Below are 13650 nucleotides of genomic sequence, written 5' to 3' on the forward strand. Positions count from 1 at the left end.
GGACTGGTGGCTTTATAAGAGAAGGGAGATCTGAACTGGCATGCTCTTGCCTTCTTGCCACATAATGACTTCTGTCATTATAATGCAGGAAGTAGGCTCTCACCAGATGCTGGCACCTTCACGTTAGACTCCCCAGCCTCCAGAACTTAAGAAATAAATGGCTTTTCTCGATAAATTACCTGGTATCAGGTATTCAGTTATAGCAACAGAAAATGGACTAAGACAGTATGTATGTACAGTCGGCCCTCTGTATCCATGGGTTCTGCATCCATGGATTCAACCAACTGAGGATGGAATATACAGTCATGCATTACTTAACAATAGGGATACATTCTGAGAAATGCATTGTTAGGCAATTTCATCATTGTGCAAACATCAGAATGTGCTTACACAAATCTAGACGGTAGAGCCTACTCCACACCTAGGCTATATGGGATAGCCTATTGCTCCTAGGCTACAAACCTGTAAAGTATGTGACTGTACTGAACATTGTAGGCAGTTGTAACACCATGGTAAGTATTTGTGTATCTAAACACAGAAAAGGTGAAATAAAAATACAATATAAAAGATACAAAGTGGTATACGTGTATAGGGTACTTTCCATGAATGGAGCTTGCAGGACTGAAATTGCTCTGGGTGAGTCAGTGAGTGAGTGGTGAGTGAATGTGAAGGCCTAGGACATTGCTGTATGCTACAGTAGGCTTTGTAAACACTGTAGACTTAGGCTACACTGTTTATTTCTAAAAGTTATTCTTCCTTCAATAATAAATTAACCTTAGCCTACCGTAACTTTTTTACTTTATAAACTTTAAAATTTTTAAAAACTTTTTGACTTTTTTGTAATAATACTTAGCTTAAAACACAAATATATTTTACAGCTCTACAAAATATTTTCTTTGTTTCTTATTCTATTAATATAAGCTTTTTCTATTCTTTAATTCTTTAATTTTAATTTTGACTTCTTAAACCTTATTATTAAAAACAAAGATACAAATCACACATTAGCTTAGGCTTATACAAGCTCAGGATAATCAACACCACCGTCTTCCACCTCCACGTCTTGTCCCATTGGAAGGTCTTTAGAAGCAATAACACGCATTGAGCTGTCATCTGCTATGATAACAATGCCTCCTTCTGGAATACCTCTGAAAGGCCCACCACAAACACGTGAGTAATGTATTGCCCTACAATGTTATGAGAGCTATGATGTTACTAGGTGACCGGAAATTTTCAGCTGCATTATAATCTTATGGAACCATCATTACATATGCAGTTTGTCATTGACCAAAATGTCATTATGCGGTAAATGGCTATTCAGAAAAAAACACAATACAATACAAAATAATATAAGTAAAAAATACAGTATAACTATTTACATAGCATTTACATTATATTGTAATCTAGAGATGATTTAAAGTATACAGGAAGGCACATATAGGTTATATGCAAATACTACACCATTTTATATAAGGGACTTGAGCATCCACAGATTTTGGTATGCACAGGGGTCCTGGAACCAGTTCCCCTCAGGCTACTGAGGGACAACTGTCTATGAGAAAGATATAGGTCAAATAGTTAATGGTGGTTGTCTTTGAATGATTGAATTATAGATGATTTCCATATTGTCTCTGTTTCCTGTATTTTCCAAATTTTCTATAATAAATATGAGTCTTTTCATATTTAAAAATGCAAATTTTGAAAAAGATGACAGCCAGGAAATAGCAGGCAGAGGAAGTAAGCTGGCAAAAAGGATGATACCTTCAGAGCATACAGGAGTAACAAGCGCAGTTTCTTCCTACTGCACCCTCCCAACGCAGTCACACAGTACTTCTGACACCAGACATGTGTTTGCGGGGTGGAGTTTCTTCCCACCAGCCAGCAAGCAATCTTCCAGCAGCGGACACCAGCTGGGTGTCCTCCACTTTAGTTCAATTCCAACACTGTCTACGTGGAGCTAGCATCAGAGCCCACAGGTGACGGCTCAGTCCTGTGAGAATGTCCCCCACTTCCGATGCCAATCACAAGTTCCAGGTTGTTTTACTTGTGCTTCTGACCCACTGGCTATAGATCAGGGTTCCCACAGCCCGCTCCTTGTGTGCAGTTAGTTTGCTAGAGTGGCTCACAGAGCTCAGGGAAATACTGAGTTTATTGTAAAGGCTATTACAAAGGGTACAGATGAAGAGATGCTAGCCAAAGGCAGGTGGGCAGGGGTGTGGAGCTTCGATGCCCTCCTTGGGTTCCACCCTCCAGGAATCTTCACGTGTTCAGCTATCTAGAAGCTCTTCAAACCCTGTTGGGGTTGGTATGGAAGTCCTTTTGGGTGTTTATAGAGGCTTTATTATGTAGGCGTGACTGATTAAATCATTGGTTATTGGTGATCAACTTAACCTTCAGCTCCTCTCCTTTCTCTGGAGGCTGGGGAATGGGGCTGAAAGTCCCAATCCTCTCATCCAGCCTGGGCCTTGATGACCACCCCCCATTCTGAACCTACTTAGGGGCTGTCAGCCACCAGTCAACTCCTTGGCATACAAAAAGACATCACTATGGAGACTTGGAGTTGTATGCCAGGAAACTGCATAAAGACCAAATATATATATTTCACCATATCACAATACCCCAGGAACTGAAAAATAAGATCTCCCATGAGACCCATTGAATAATGGATGATGGAAGGTGGGCTACAGAAATGATTGCAAAATAACACCTAAGAGCTAGAAAGGACTTAGTACATCTTCTCCAAACTCTTCATTGTCATTGTACACGTGCAGACATGGAGGCTCATGAGGCTGTGTGGCTTGCCATCTAGTTAGTGAAAATGCTGGGTCAGGAACCAGGTCCCCTGATTCCCAGGCTGGTGCTCTTTCCAGAGGAATTTGTGGAGTAAGTGCAGACTGGGGGAAGTCACAGGGCTCTCCTTCCCAGGACTGGGAGCATAGCTTTGGGCTAGAACTGCTAGTGAAGGGTCACCTGGTCTAGCTGGACCTTCCCAGGCAGAAGCACCACCAGGGCCATGCCTGTTGGTGGGAAGCCCTGCCCCCTCTACCCCTTATTTTATTTCCATTTTCTTGAAGAGAGGTTAGCTTCAACAAGGGATGGCAGTGTCTATGAGACACCTTTCCAGCGTAGCATTCAAAAATTTCCTCAGAGCTGGGCGTGGTGGCTCACCCCTGTGATCCTAGTACTTTGAGAGGCTGAGGCAGTTGGATCACTTGGGGTTAGGAGTTTGAGACTAGCCTAGGCAGCATGGTGAAACCCTATCTCTACTAAAAATACAAAAATTAGCTGGGTGTGGTGCACGTGCCTATAGTTCCAGCTACTCAGGAGGCTGAGGCATAAGAACCACTTGAACCCGGGGAGGAGGGGGGTGCAGTGAGCCGAGATGGTACCACTACACTCCAGCCTGGACAATGGAGCAAGATCCTGTCTCAAAAAAAAAAAAGTCTCCTTGGCCTGCCCAGGTCATAAACTTACTGCCCCCAAATATGTTTGTGTCTTTGCTCACTTGCTCTTCTATCAAGAGCATCGTTCCCCCTCCCTTTCTCCTACCTACCCCTCAAGGTTTAATTCTAATCTTCAGCTTCTTCAGCTAGCAGAGTCTGTGCCTCTCATTTGGAAAGAGTTCTCCAGGCTTCGTATTTTCTTTGGCTGATGTCACATTTCCTTGCAGAGGCCATGAGGTCTGGAAGGCAGGAATCAATTCTCCCACATGGAGGCATGCTCCGGGGCGTGGAGGACAATGTCTCACATGAAGCGGGCACTAAGTAAACACTCATGGAGTGATTGATGGGCTGTTTGAGAGAAATGTGCTCGTGAGAGTCTGGGGCACATCTGGAAAGAGCTGAGAGAGGATTTTCAGGAGGAGCAGGCAGCACAGAACTTGCTGCAGGAGCCTGCCAAAGGCTTTGTGCTGCCTGGTTTTTCCTCCCTTGATCCTGGTGTCAGTTTCAGAAAGACTTAGGTGGATCCTGCGTCAGGAGGGAGCAGACACCGGAGAAAGAAAAACAAGTTGTGCTGTTTGAGGTAAAGAGAATGTCAGGGGGAAGCACTGTAATGGGAACCCAGGTCTGGAGAGACTGGAAATTGCCTGGAGAGAGATTGGGCCCCTGCAGGTTTCAGCCCCTTTTCTCAGGTGCAGGGTGGGCTGGCCCTGAGAACAAATAACTGGAATATGAATTTGGGCAGAGAACAAACAGCCTGTGAGATTTCTGGTGGCAAATAATAATGATAAACCAATGTGCTGGGTATGGAGAAGGGGATAGTTCCAGTTCTTTACCAAAAGGTGCCTTTTCAAGGGAACTATTACATGGATCTGAAGCCAGAGTTTTTCAGGTTTTCAGTGGCTTCCATTAGGTACCTGGGCAGAGGCATGTAATGGAGTAGAGGGGTCTAGGAGATTTATAAACCAAGGATGTTTGAATGAGAGACGTGGAGTACATAGATCTTGGAGTCTCTTCCTTGCAGCATAGAGGTTTACTGGGGGGAAAGGATTTCAAGTCTATCCTATTAGAATTAGCTGGTGTAACAATCAAATATCAAAGAGCAACATAGGGATGGGGCGAGAGGACGAGTCTCGTCTTCACCTTGTCTGGGAGATTTTTGGCAGATTCTCAGAGGTTAAGCTCAAGGAATTAACTTTCATAAAAGCTAGTCACTCAATATGAGCTAATTCAAGAAATTGCCGGGAATGCAGAGACATGTCCAGTTCTCATGTTATTCACAAAAGAATAAAAACCCTCAGGTTTCGGAAGTAGCTTTTTTTTTTTTTTTGTGATGGAGTCTTGCTCTGTCACCCAGGCTGGAGTGCAGTGGTGCAATCTCAGCTCACTGCAGTCTCCACTTCCCTGGTTCAAGGGATTCTCATGCCTCAGCCTCTCAAGTAGCTGGGACTACAGGCAAGCGCCACCACACTTGGCTAATTTTTGTATTTTTAGTAGAGACAGGGTTTTGCCATGTTGGCCAGACTGGTCCTGAACTCCTTACCTCAAGTGATCCGCACGCCTTGGCCTCCCAAAGTGTTAGGATTACAAACGTGACCCAGCGCACCCGGCTGGAAGTAGCTTTTAAAGGGCTTCCAGAGCATCTCATTTTGATGTTATAAATGTTTAGGGAGGGTGAGGAAGAGGAGCTGGGCAGGGTAGGAGAAACTTTATGTATCATCCAAGTAGCATGACATAATTTAAAGGGGGTTGGTAATTTCACCTCAGCTTAACATATGAACCACTCTCAGGAACTAGTTTCTGAAACTTCACCATCAGGCCTTCGTTCCATATTGTCACTCACACATCTCTCTAGTGAGGCTTCGAGAATTATTCTTCTCATCACTGAAGGGGCTTAGAATGGCACCTGGCAAGAGAAGAAGAATAAGAGATCAAAATCTCACCTATTCAACTTGTTTTTCCTTGAGTAACTTTGGATGTGCTTTATCTTCAGAGAAGCCTTATTTGAAGCCACCTGCCTGGTTTCACATCCCAGCTCTGCTGCTTACCAGCTGGGGAACTTGGGGCCAGATATTTAGCCTCTTTGTACCTGGATTTCCCTACCTGTAAAATGAAGAAAAATAATGGTTGCTACTTCATGCAGTTGTTGTGAGTAGCAAATGAGTTAACGCATGCAGATGCTTAGAACAGTTCCTGGCACATAGTAAGTGCTCAATAAACATTTTCTATCATTCTTATTAGCTTTCACGATGGTGGCACCTGTTGCTCTGAAAGAATTTCCCATCTAAGCCCCAGCCAACTGCAGAAGAGCCCACAGCTGAGGCTGCCAGAGGAGGCAAACATTTCTGAGTTTTCCATTTCTCAAGTGCAAACACTTTGAAAGGCTCTTCAGCCCTTTCTTAAGCAACCTTCATAGTTTATTCTAAGCCCTGCATTTAAAGGAATTGCTAGATATTTCAGAGGCAATTTTTGCTCTTTTTTTTTTTTTTTAAAGTGACCATGAACTGAGAGTGGCTAAGGAAAATACTTCTGGCAGGACAGTTCCAGCCTTGGTTCTAGTCATACTTTGAGCAGATAATGGTCCATATAAGCGATAGAATGGGCTAAGATTCCAAGCTGGTCCACCAAATGGCTGCTGATGCCAGTGAACAGAAAGTCTTAAAATGGATGCTGCAGTTGGCATCCTGTGGCAATCTTCCCCCATCCTGTGCCTTCAAAGCTGCCGTGTGTGTAGGTGGAAATTATTTTAATTGCCAACCTTACCTTGCACCTATTCACTGACTGCTAACTTCCCCTGTCTCCCACTCCCCTGCCCTGCTTTCCCTGCCCCTGCCTGAGTTGCTGTGCAGGTTTCTCTTTTAGGACATGGTTGGAGCAGACCCAGCAAAGGAGAGTCTCCAGTGCCTTTTGTCTCCTCTGGAGAAAGCGTGGGTGGGGCTGGGCTGGTTGCTTCAAGAGGAAAAGGATGAGGGTGTGCTGGGTAACAGGTGTGCAGAAATGGTGACGTGTCATTTAAACAATGGAGGATTTAAAGGGCAAGAGATGGGTAGAAAATGTACCAAGATATTTTGAGGGCTAAATTTGTTCTGGAAGTTAAATGCGTAGAACGTGATGAATCAGAAGAACAAGAGCCACTTATGATTTTTAAAACCATTGGGTTGCCCAGGTGATTCACAGGTGTTTTGTGGATAGTTGGTTATTAACAGTAAACATTTATGTAGCAGTTCACCTCCTCATATTTCATTCATAAACCCCTGGAATGTTAGTGATGGCCAGCAAACCAAGACCCAGATTTGCTCAAGGCCACTGAATTAGTTTGCAGCTGAACCAATGGGAGAGCCCAGGTCTCCTGGCTTTGTGCTGCTACCTGCCAGGGGCTTCTGCCTTGCTCAGTTAACTTGCTTTGTAACACCTGGTGATGAAGTCAGAGGCTGACTGGCCACAGCTTTCAGCTGGAGGAACAGGGAAGGGGAGTGATCCACACTGACCAAGCAAGAGGCTGTATTTGACCTTTCCATTTCCAGACATCCTTCCTGAGCCCTCAACTCCAGAAGCATCACACTTTCTTTTACCTGTTTATCTACTAGGGTTGTCTTTCTTAGAGCTCTCAGCTGTCCAAGCAGCTTGACTTTTCCCCTTTGCCCCCTCCCTACCCACCTTGTGTCTAATCAATCACTGATACCTTGAATTCCACCTGTTTAGTATTTGACTCGCTCACTTTTCTCCATCTGCACTACGACCCCTTGCCTACCAGAAGCCTATTAATAAGCCTCTTCACATCCACTCTTTATTCCCTCCTATCCATTCTCCCACTTCCTAAAAGGTTACTCCCCTGCTGAAAACCCTTCCAAGCTCCCAGCAGCCTCTGGTTAAATGAAGCCCCCCCACCTTAGTACAAGGCTCCTGCCCCTCTCCCAACTTGTCCATTGCTCGGCCTTGTACAGCTCCCCAGCCAGAAGGTTGCTCAGTTCCCTGACCTCATCGTGCTGTGGATACTTTGGTGATGGGGCCAGAGAGAGCCAGAGAAAGATCACAGGAATGGGGAGAGTGGGGGAAAGGCTGAGCCTGGCTGTACCGAACCGTCTGCCAGCATGGAAACACCTGCTTTGTATTGGATATTCTCAACCTAGAGGGCACTGTCTTCAGATTCAGAGGTGGGTGGCACCTATCAAAGCAAGGCTGCAAACAAAGCTCTCTCTCTCTCCATATAGCTTGTCCTGATTTGATGAGCAAAGCACAGCGACCCATGAGAGGCATGACATTTCTTAGTGGCTGTGTGACACTGAGCAAGTCACTTAATATAATGAAGCTGTGGGCTTCAGTCTCCTCATCTGTAAAATGGGGATAACAGTTGACCTACTGTGTGGCTGTCTTTTGTTTGTTTTGGCTGCACAGCCTATGAATCCCCTTCCATGTTGGTGATCCACTACTGTGTGAGCTTCCATGGCAGGGTCTGTCTCCCACTGGGAAGCTGAAAAAGCCAGATGCTGTGACTGACTCCTGGCAGAGAGGGAGTGAGGTGCTCATGCCTAGGTCTTCAAGTCTTAAGAATAATGCAAAGATGCAGGCCCAATTGAGAGTGATTCCAGTAGAGGTGGTGGGGTGGGGGTTGCACTGACAATGACAGAAGTGGTGGTCACTATGCTGTCCAGATCCCTTCCTGCGGCATGAATTTGCTTGCTTTCTTCCATGCCTTCTTGTCAGGTCTGGGAGCAGCCTGATTTCCTCCAATGCATTCTATTTATGCTCGTAAGGGGACCAGAGTCAGTTTCTGTGGATGCGACCATGAGTCTCAGCTCACCTGCTTGGTCCTCAGCTACTTCACAGGGTGCTTAGGATGGGGCTACTCCAGTGCTGTTGGAGTGCAGCTCAGTAGGGACGGGGGGAAACCCCGGGGCTGGGAGTGTAGCATCTACTGCACACCTTATTAATAAAGCTGAAATAATAATGCTCAAAATGACTGATTCAAAAATTATATTGAATAGCAGTTATTCCATCGTGAGGATGAGATATTGTGACTATGTTTTGGAATGGACAGGGATGGAAGACATTCTCCTTATCTTACCATAGAGAGCCTTTCCACTCCTCCTCCTCCATGTCTTAAATTTAGCTTAAAAATATATATTTAAAAACAGATGGGGAAAGGCACATGTCCATCTCCACAGACTGTCAGCATCTAGGAGGAGACATTTATTTCTGCACTGAGTCTGTCAGGTCTTGAGTCTGGCTTTGGCAGCCTCTCTGGTAAGGAAGAAGGAAAGAAAGACACTCCTGCTAGCCATGGCCCAGGCTTCCCTCCAGGAGTGGATACCTTCCAAGCTGAGTTTGGGCCTCACTTGGCCGCAGCAGCAGCGGCAGCGGCAGCGGCAGCGGCAGCGGCAGCAGATTAACGTGATCTCCAGCCCTCCCCTCCCTGCCTGGGAGGATCCATGAGCTCACCTCTGTTTGCTTAGATCCCTGGTCCTCAGGAAGGAGGCACCAGGGCCCGCAGGAGGCCAGGCTCCCGCCAATTTGTCACGTTAACTGGTCTGGGCTGGATATAAAAGATATGGAGTTTTCCTGCCCCATTGCCCAGGTTCTGTTGTTTTGGCCACTTTGGAAAACATTGAGGCACAAGAGCCTGCAATGTGCCCCTGGGGACAAAAAGGACTTGCGTTTGGGCTTTCATCCTGGCTCCCCTCCAGCTTAACTGCCATCTCAGGAAAGAGGCACTTTGAAGACACAGTATTTAATTACAGCATTTTTTGTTTGTTTGTTTTCTTTTAATGCTTCAAAGAGCAGGTTGTCAGCCTGACTTATATGAAAGCAGAATCATTAACCTCATGAATAACTCAGTGCAATGACCAAGGAGATTGAGACCAAGGTGGCTGCTGAGGTGGGATTGCAAGGCGTCTCTGCCTCTGCAGGGAAACAAACACACAGCCACACTGCCAGCCTGCCGTGGGGGTGGGCTCCAGCTCAGGCCTGCACGACTTCCCTCCTCAGTTTTTCCCAGGGCAGCCCACACAAAGGCTTCCAGTTGCTGGGGGCAGTGAGTGGGGTGGGGCTGTGGGGAGAAGACTCTGATCTGGGACTTTGGAAAGGGTGCATGTCCACCTGGAGGTACGGAGCAGCCCAGCAGCCCACATTTCCTTCAGCTCTTTGGGCCTCAGTTTCCTCACCTGTGAAATGATCCCAAGCTCATTTCTAAGTCTAGCTTTTCTTTGGTGCTTCAATATTTCCCACAAGCCTCTGAGGTGTCAGGTGGCTGGGCTATGGCTTCGGGGTCCCAGCCACTGCCATTCTCTCTTTTATCAACCACTTCAGCTGGCAAAAGCTGCAGTCCCACAAGGGCCACTGGATAAATGTCCCACTATTTCAGGGAAACTGCCTCTCTGGAACTGCAAGGGCTGATCTTGGTAATAAACAAGGAAAGCTGGGGTAAAGCTCCCTGGTTGTCTGAACTGGAAACTGGCCACTTGCTATTTCCTAAGACCAAACTGATGAGGGGCCCTGGGGACAATCAGACTGTCTATGGATCCCAGACAACAGACCATCAAAGTGCAAAACAGTGAAAAGGGGAAATCTGATTGTTTAAAAAAATCTGTACCAAAAACATTCCATTTTAACCAAATAAGTTTATTTGATTATACAGAGAGTACTATTGAATTTAAAGGAAGTTAATATGAAAGTTCATGTGTTTCCTTCTAAGCTAAAAGCTGGTGTTAGTACCAAACAGACAGTGGCTGTGAAGGGGAACAAAGCCATGGCAGATTTACCTATTTGGTAAATCTTTTTCTTTTTTTTTTTTTTTTTGTGGCAGGATCTCCTCTGTCACTCAGGCTGGAGTGCAGTGATGCGATATCGGCTCACTGCAACCTCTGCCTCCCAGGTTCATGTGATTCTCCTGCCCCAGCCTTCTAAGTAGCTGTATAACAGGTGCCTGCCATCATGCCCAGCTAATTTTTGTATTTTTAGTAGAGACAGGGTTTCACCATGTTGGCCAGGCTGGTCTCGAACTCCTGATCTCAAGTGATCCACCCACCTCAGCCTCCCAAAGTGCTGGGATTACAGGCATGAGCCACCACACCCAGCCTGGTAAATCTTTTTAAAAGTTCAACTTTTAAATCCATCCTCTCAAACCACTCCTAAAAAACCCCATTCTTGTCACCTTGAGAAAAGGCTAAAGAAAAAGCATTGCTTTTGCTACTCATTCAATACTATTTGAGTGAATCAGAGCCACGGGCTTGAAGGCCATGCCTGTGGAGGCCTATCTGCTCTATCACTCACCTTCTGGAGCCTGCACCCTGCTGTCCACTGTCCCAGCCAAGGTGTGATGAGTTGGTGCTGTCTCCCTCTACTTCTACAGGCATCTCTTTTATTCTGACCAGAAAGTCCTTCTTTGTAGAGAGCAGAAATCTGACTCCCTGTAATGTCCCTGCAGAGTGCATGGAAAACAAATCTCTTTGAAATGGCACCTTCATCTGTCCAGTTGCCCCAAAATTCACTCTCACCCTTCCTTCTCTCTCCTTCATGTCCAAATGGACATTGACCTGGGTAATGCTGCCTCATAGCAGCCCATAAACTCTGTCTGTCTCAGAGTCCCACTGCCATTGTCCTGTTGAGATTTCGAACTCTTACTAGGACATCCCATTAGTCTTGTCACTGGTCCCTTTGCCTCCTCCCCCTGTCTGTCAACCTTCATGGTGGCCCGAGCAGAACTTTGGCATAAGGTAGCAGAAAGAGCATGGGTTTTGGAATCAGACAGGGACCTGTGCTTAAATTTGGGCTTTGCCACTTAGCTGCATAACCTCAGCCAAGTTTGTATTTTCATGCCTTATTTCCAGATCTATCAAATGAAGATAATATTGATTCAGGGTATTCTTATGGTGGTTAAATGAGATAACATCTGTAAAAATGCCTAATAAGATGTCATAAGTAGCTATCCTATAAATATTAGGTCCTTTTCCCTTACCCTATTCTCTACCCCTTTTAAACTTGTCAAGCGACATAGTTTCAAGCCACTTAATTGCACTGTTTGACATTATCTAAACCTTTTTAGTTTGTTTGACTCCAAGAACTAACCATAATATACTTGAGGCAGGGCTTGAGACCACAGAGTAGAACATTCACCCATCCATCCATCCATCCATCCATCCATCCATCCATCCATCCAACATTTCTGGAGCAATTGCTAAGGCCCAGGCACTATGACAGTTGCTGGAAACACAGAAGCAAAAGACAAGGAGTAAATAGCCTAGTGGCCTGGTGAGGGGCAATCTAATACAGCATCAGCAGGGGTAGAGATCAGTGAGCCCAGGGGGCCTCGTGGAGTGTAAGGGAAGAGCTCCTAGCCAGAAGCTGGGGCAGTGCAGGGTGGGTGCCCTGAAGATGCGGCTGTCAGACTCTGGAGAAATGAGATGAGTTAGCCAGAGAGACTTGTGGCTTTAGAGACAAGGAGTGTCTGGATCCTTTGGGGCCTTATGTGACATGCTAGGGAATTTAGACTTGATTTTGAAGTCAATGGGTAACCTCAAAAAGACAGTGGCAGAGATTTTTGTTTTAGAAATACCCTTTTGCTTGCATTTCAGAGAATGGGTTGGGAGGAGGCAAGACTGAGACCAATAGGGAAGGGACATCAGTGGTTCTGCTTGACCAGGGTGAGGGCCTGATCCAAAGCAGTGACAGTGGGCACAGAGAGAGAGCCCAATAGCAGAGAGGGCACCAAGCTGGAGTCACTAGCACTTGGGGACCACTTGAATGTGGGGCTTAAGATAGAGCAGACTCAGAAAGGCCTCCAGAAGGCAGAGGCCTCCAAGTATGGGAGGCCAGTGATGTCATTCACCGTGATGGGGAGCTTGGGAAGTCGGGATCAAGGAGTCAGAAGGGGCAGACCAAGTTTCGGACTTGGGGACACTCCTGTTTCAGGGTTAACGGAGGGAGGGGCCTGGAGAGGCTTAAAAACCACCAGAGGATGGCATCCCAGAGATCAAGAAAAGATGGAGTGGGAGGCCAGGAGGATCACTTGAGCCAGGGAGGCCAAGGCTGCAGTGAGTTGTGATTGCACCACTGTCCTCCAGCTTGGGCAACAGAGTGAGACCTTGTCTCTAAAAAAAAAAAAAAAAAAAAAAAAAAGAAAGACACAGAGAGATGGAGAGAGATGTACTGCAGTCAAACAAGATAATGGCTGAAAAAAATGTCAGTTAAATTATCAAAGTAGAAGGTCACTTCCAGAGACATCGGCCCAAACTATTTCCCTGGAGAGTCTGAGCCAAGGGTTGTAAAGTGAATGGGAGATGAGTGAATGGCAAAGTTTACAGTCTGCTCTTTGAAGAAGCTTGTCTCTCTAGAGAAAGTAAGACATGGGTGGCATCAGAGGAGCTGACTGAGGCTTGAGCATATTTACATACCTGGGAAGGAACCAAGAGAGATTGAAGGTGAGCAGTAAGTAGGTCGCAGCCTGGCAGCAACAAGGAGGGGTAGAGAATGCTGTTGACGGGTAGTGAGGGCATTAAAGGAGCAGGAATTTTTGCTTATAGACAGAGGAGTTTGGAATAGACTGCAAAGCTTCAAGAGTGCTGAAGCTTCTTTCGCAGCCTGTGGGCAAGTGCCCCCAAATGCCCTTAGAAGTGGTCGTAAGGGGACATGGGATCTTAAAGGTCTCATAGAAGACCCAGGTTGAAGTGAAAGGCCCAGATAAGAGGATGATTTGAGCAGAGGCCAGGCGTGGCTGAGTCGATGCTGGTGGCAGGGATAGGGCTGCAATGTGACAGCGCAGCTCACAGTAGGTCTCGCTACCAGATGGGGCTCCTGGCTTTCATTTGGTTTCACTTTCTGTCTTGCAGGAAGCAAGTTGGACCCGCACTCCAGCCTGTGGAGATGAACCTAGGACTGTGATTCTTCTATCCAGTATGTTGGCTGACCACAGGGTAAGATAGGCTCTCAAGGAACTTACCATCTTGTTTGTGCAAAATGAAAATACTTTGAAATAACTGTCTTGGGGAAAGACAAAAATAAGAACAGAATGCTGAGAAGATTACACACAAGGCATGCAACCCCAAGATACAGTACCAGAGATTCCTGAGAGGGAGATCTGGTTGTCATAGACAGGAAGAGCTGGAAGGAGGAGATGGCTCAGGAGGCTGATGGGGCTGGAGAGCCGCAAGGGGAGAGGTGAGAAAGGCTCTCCTGGGGAAAAGTCTGAGGACCCTGTGCCTGCTTGGCCTTCCATTCA

At 46.2% G+C, this 13650-nt stretch overlaps 1 long non-coding RNA gene across 1 annotated transcript; it reads left to right on the forward strand.

The window, feature by feature from the left end:
• The first annotated feature begins 408 nt into the window (after window positions 1–408).
• LOC129525843 (uncharacterized) lies at window positions 409–13336 on the forward strand. The gene is made up of 3 exons (XR_008670356.2): window positions 409–512; window positions 1076–1167; window positions 13262–13336. It is a non-coding gene; the product is annotated as an uncharacterized lncRNA (long non-coding RNA).
• Window positions 13337–13650: the final 314 nt, after the last annotated feature.

The sequence above is a fragment of the Gorilla gorilla genome, chromosome 10 (assembly GCF_029281585.2).
Source record: "Gorilla gorilla gorilla isolate KB3781 chromosome 10, NHGRI_mGorGor1-v2.1_pri, whole genome shotgun sequence".
In the NCBI taxonomy this organism is placed as follows: domain Eukaryota; kingdom Metazoa; phylum Chordata; class Mammalia; order Primates; family Hominidae; genus Gorilla; species Gorilla gorilla.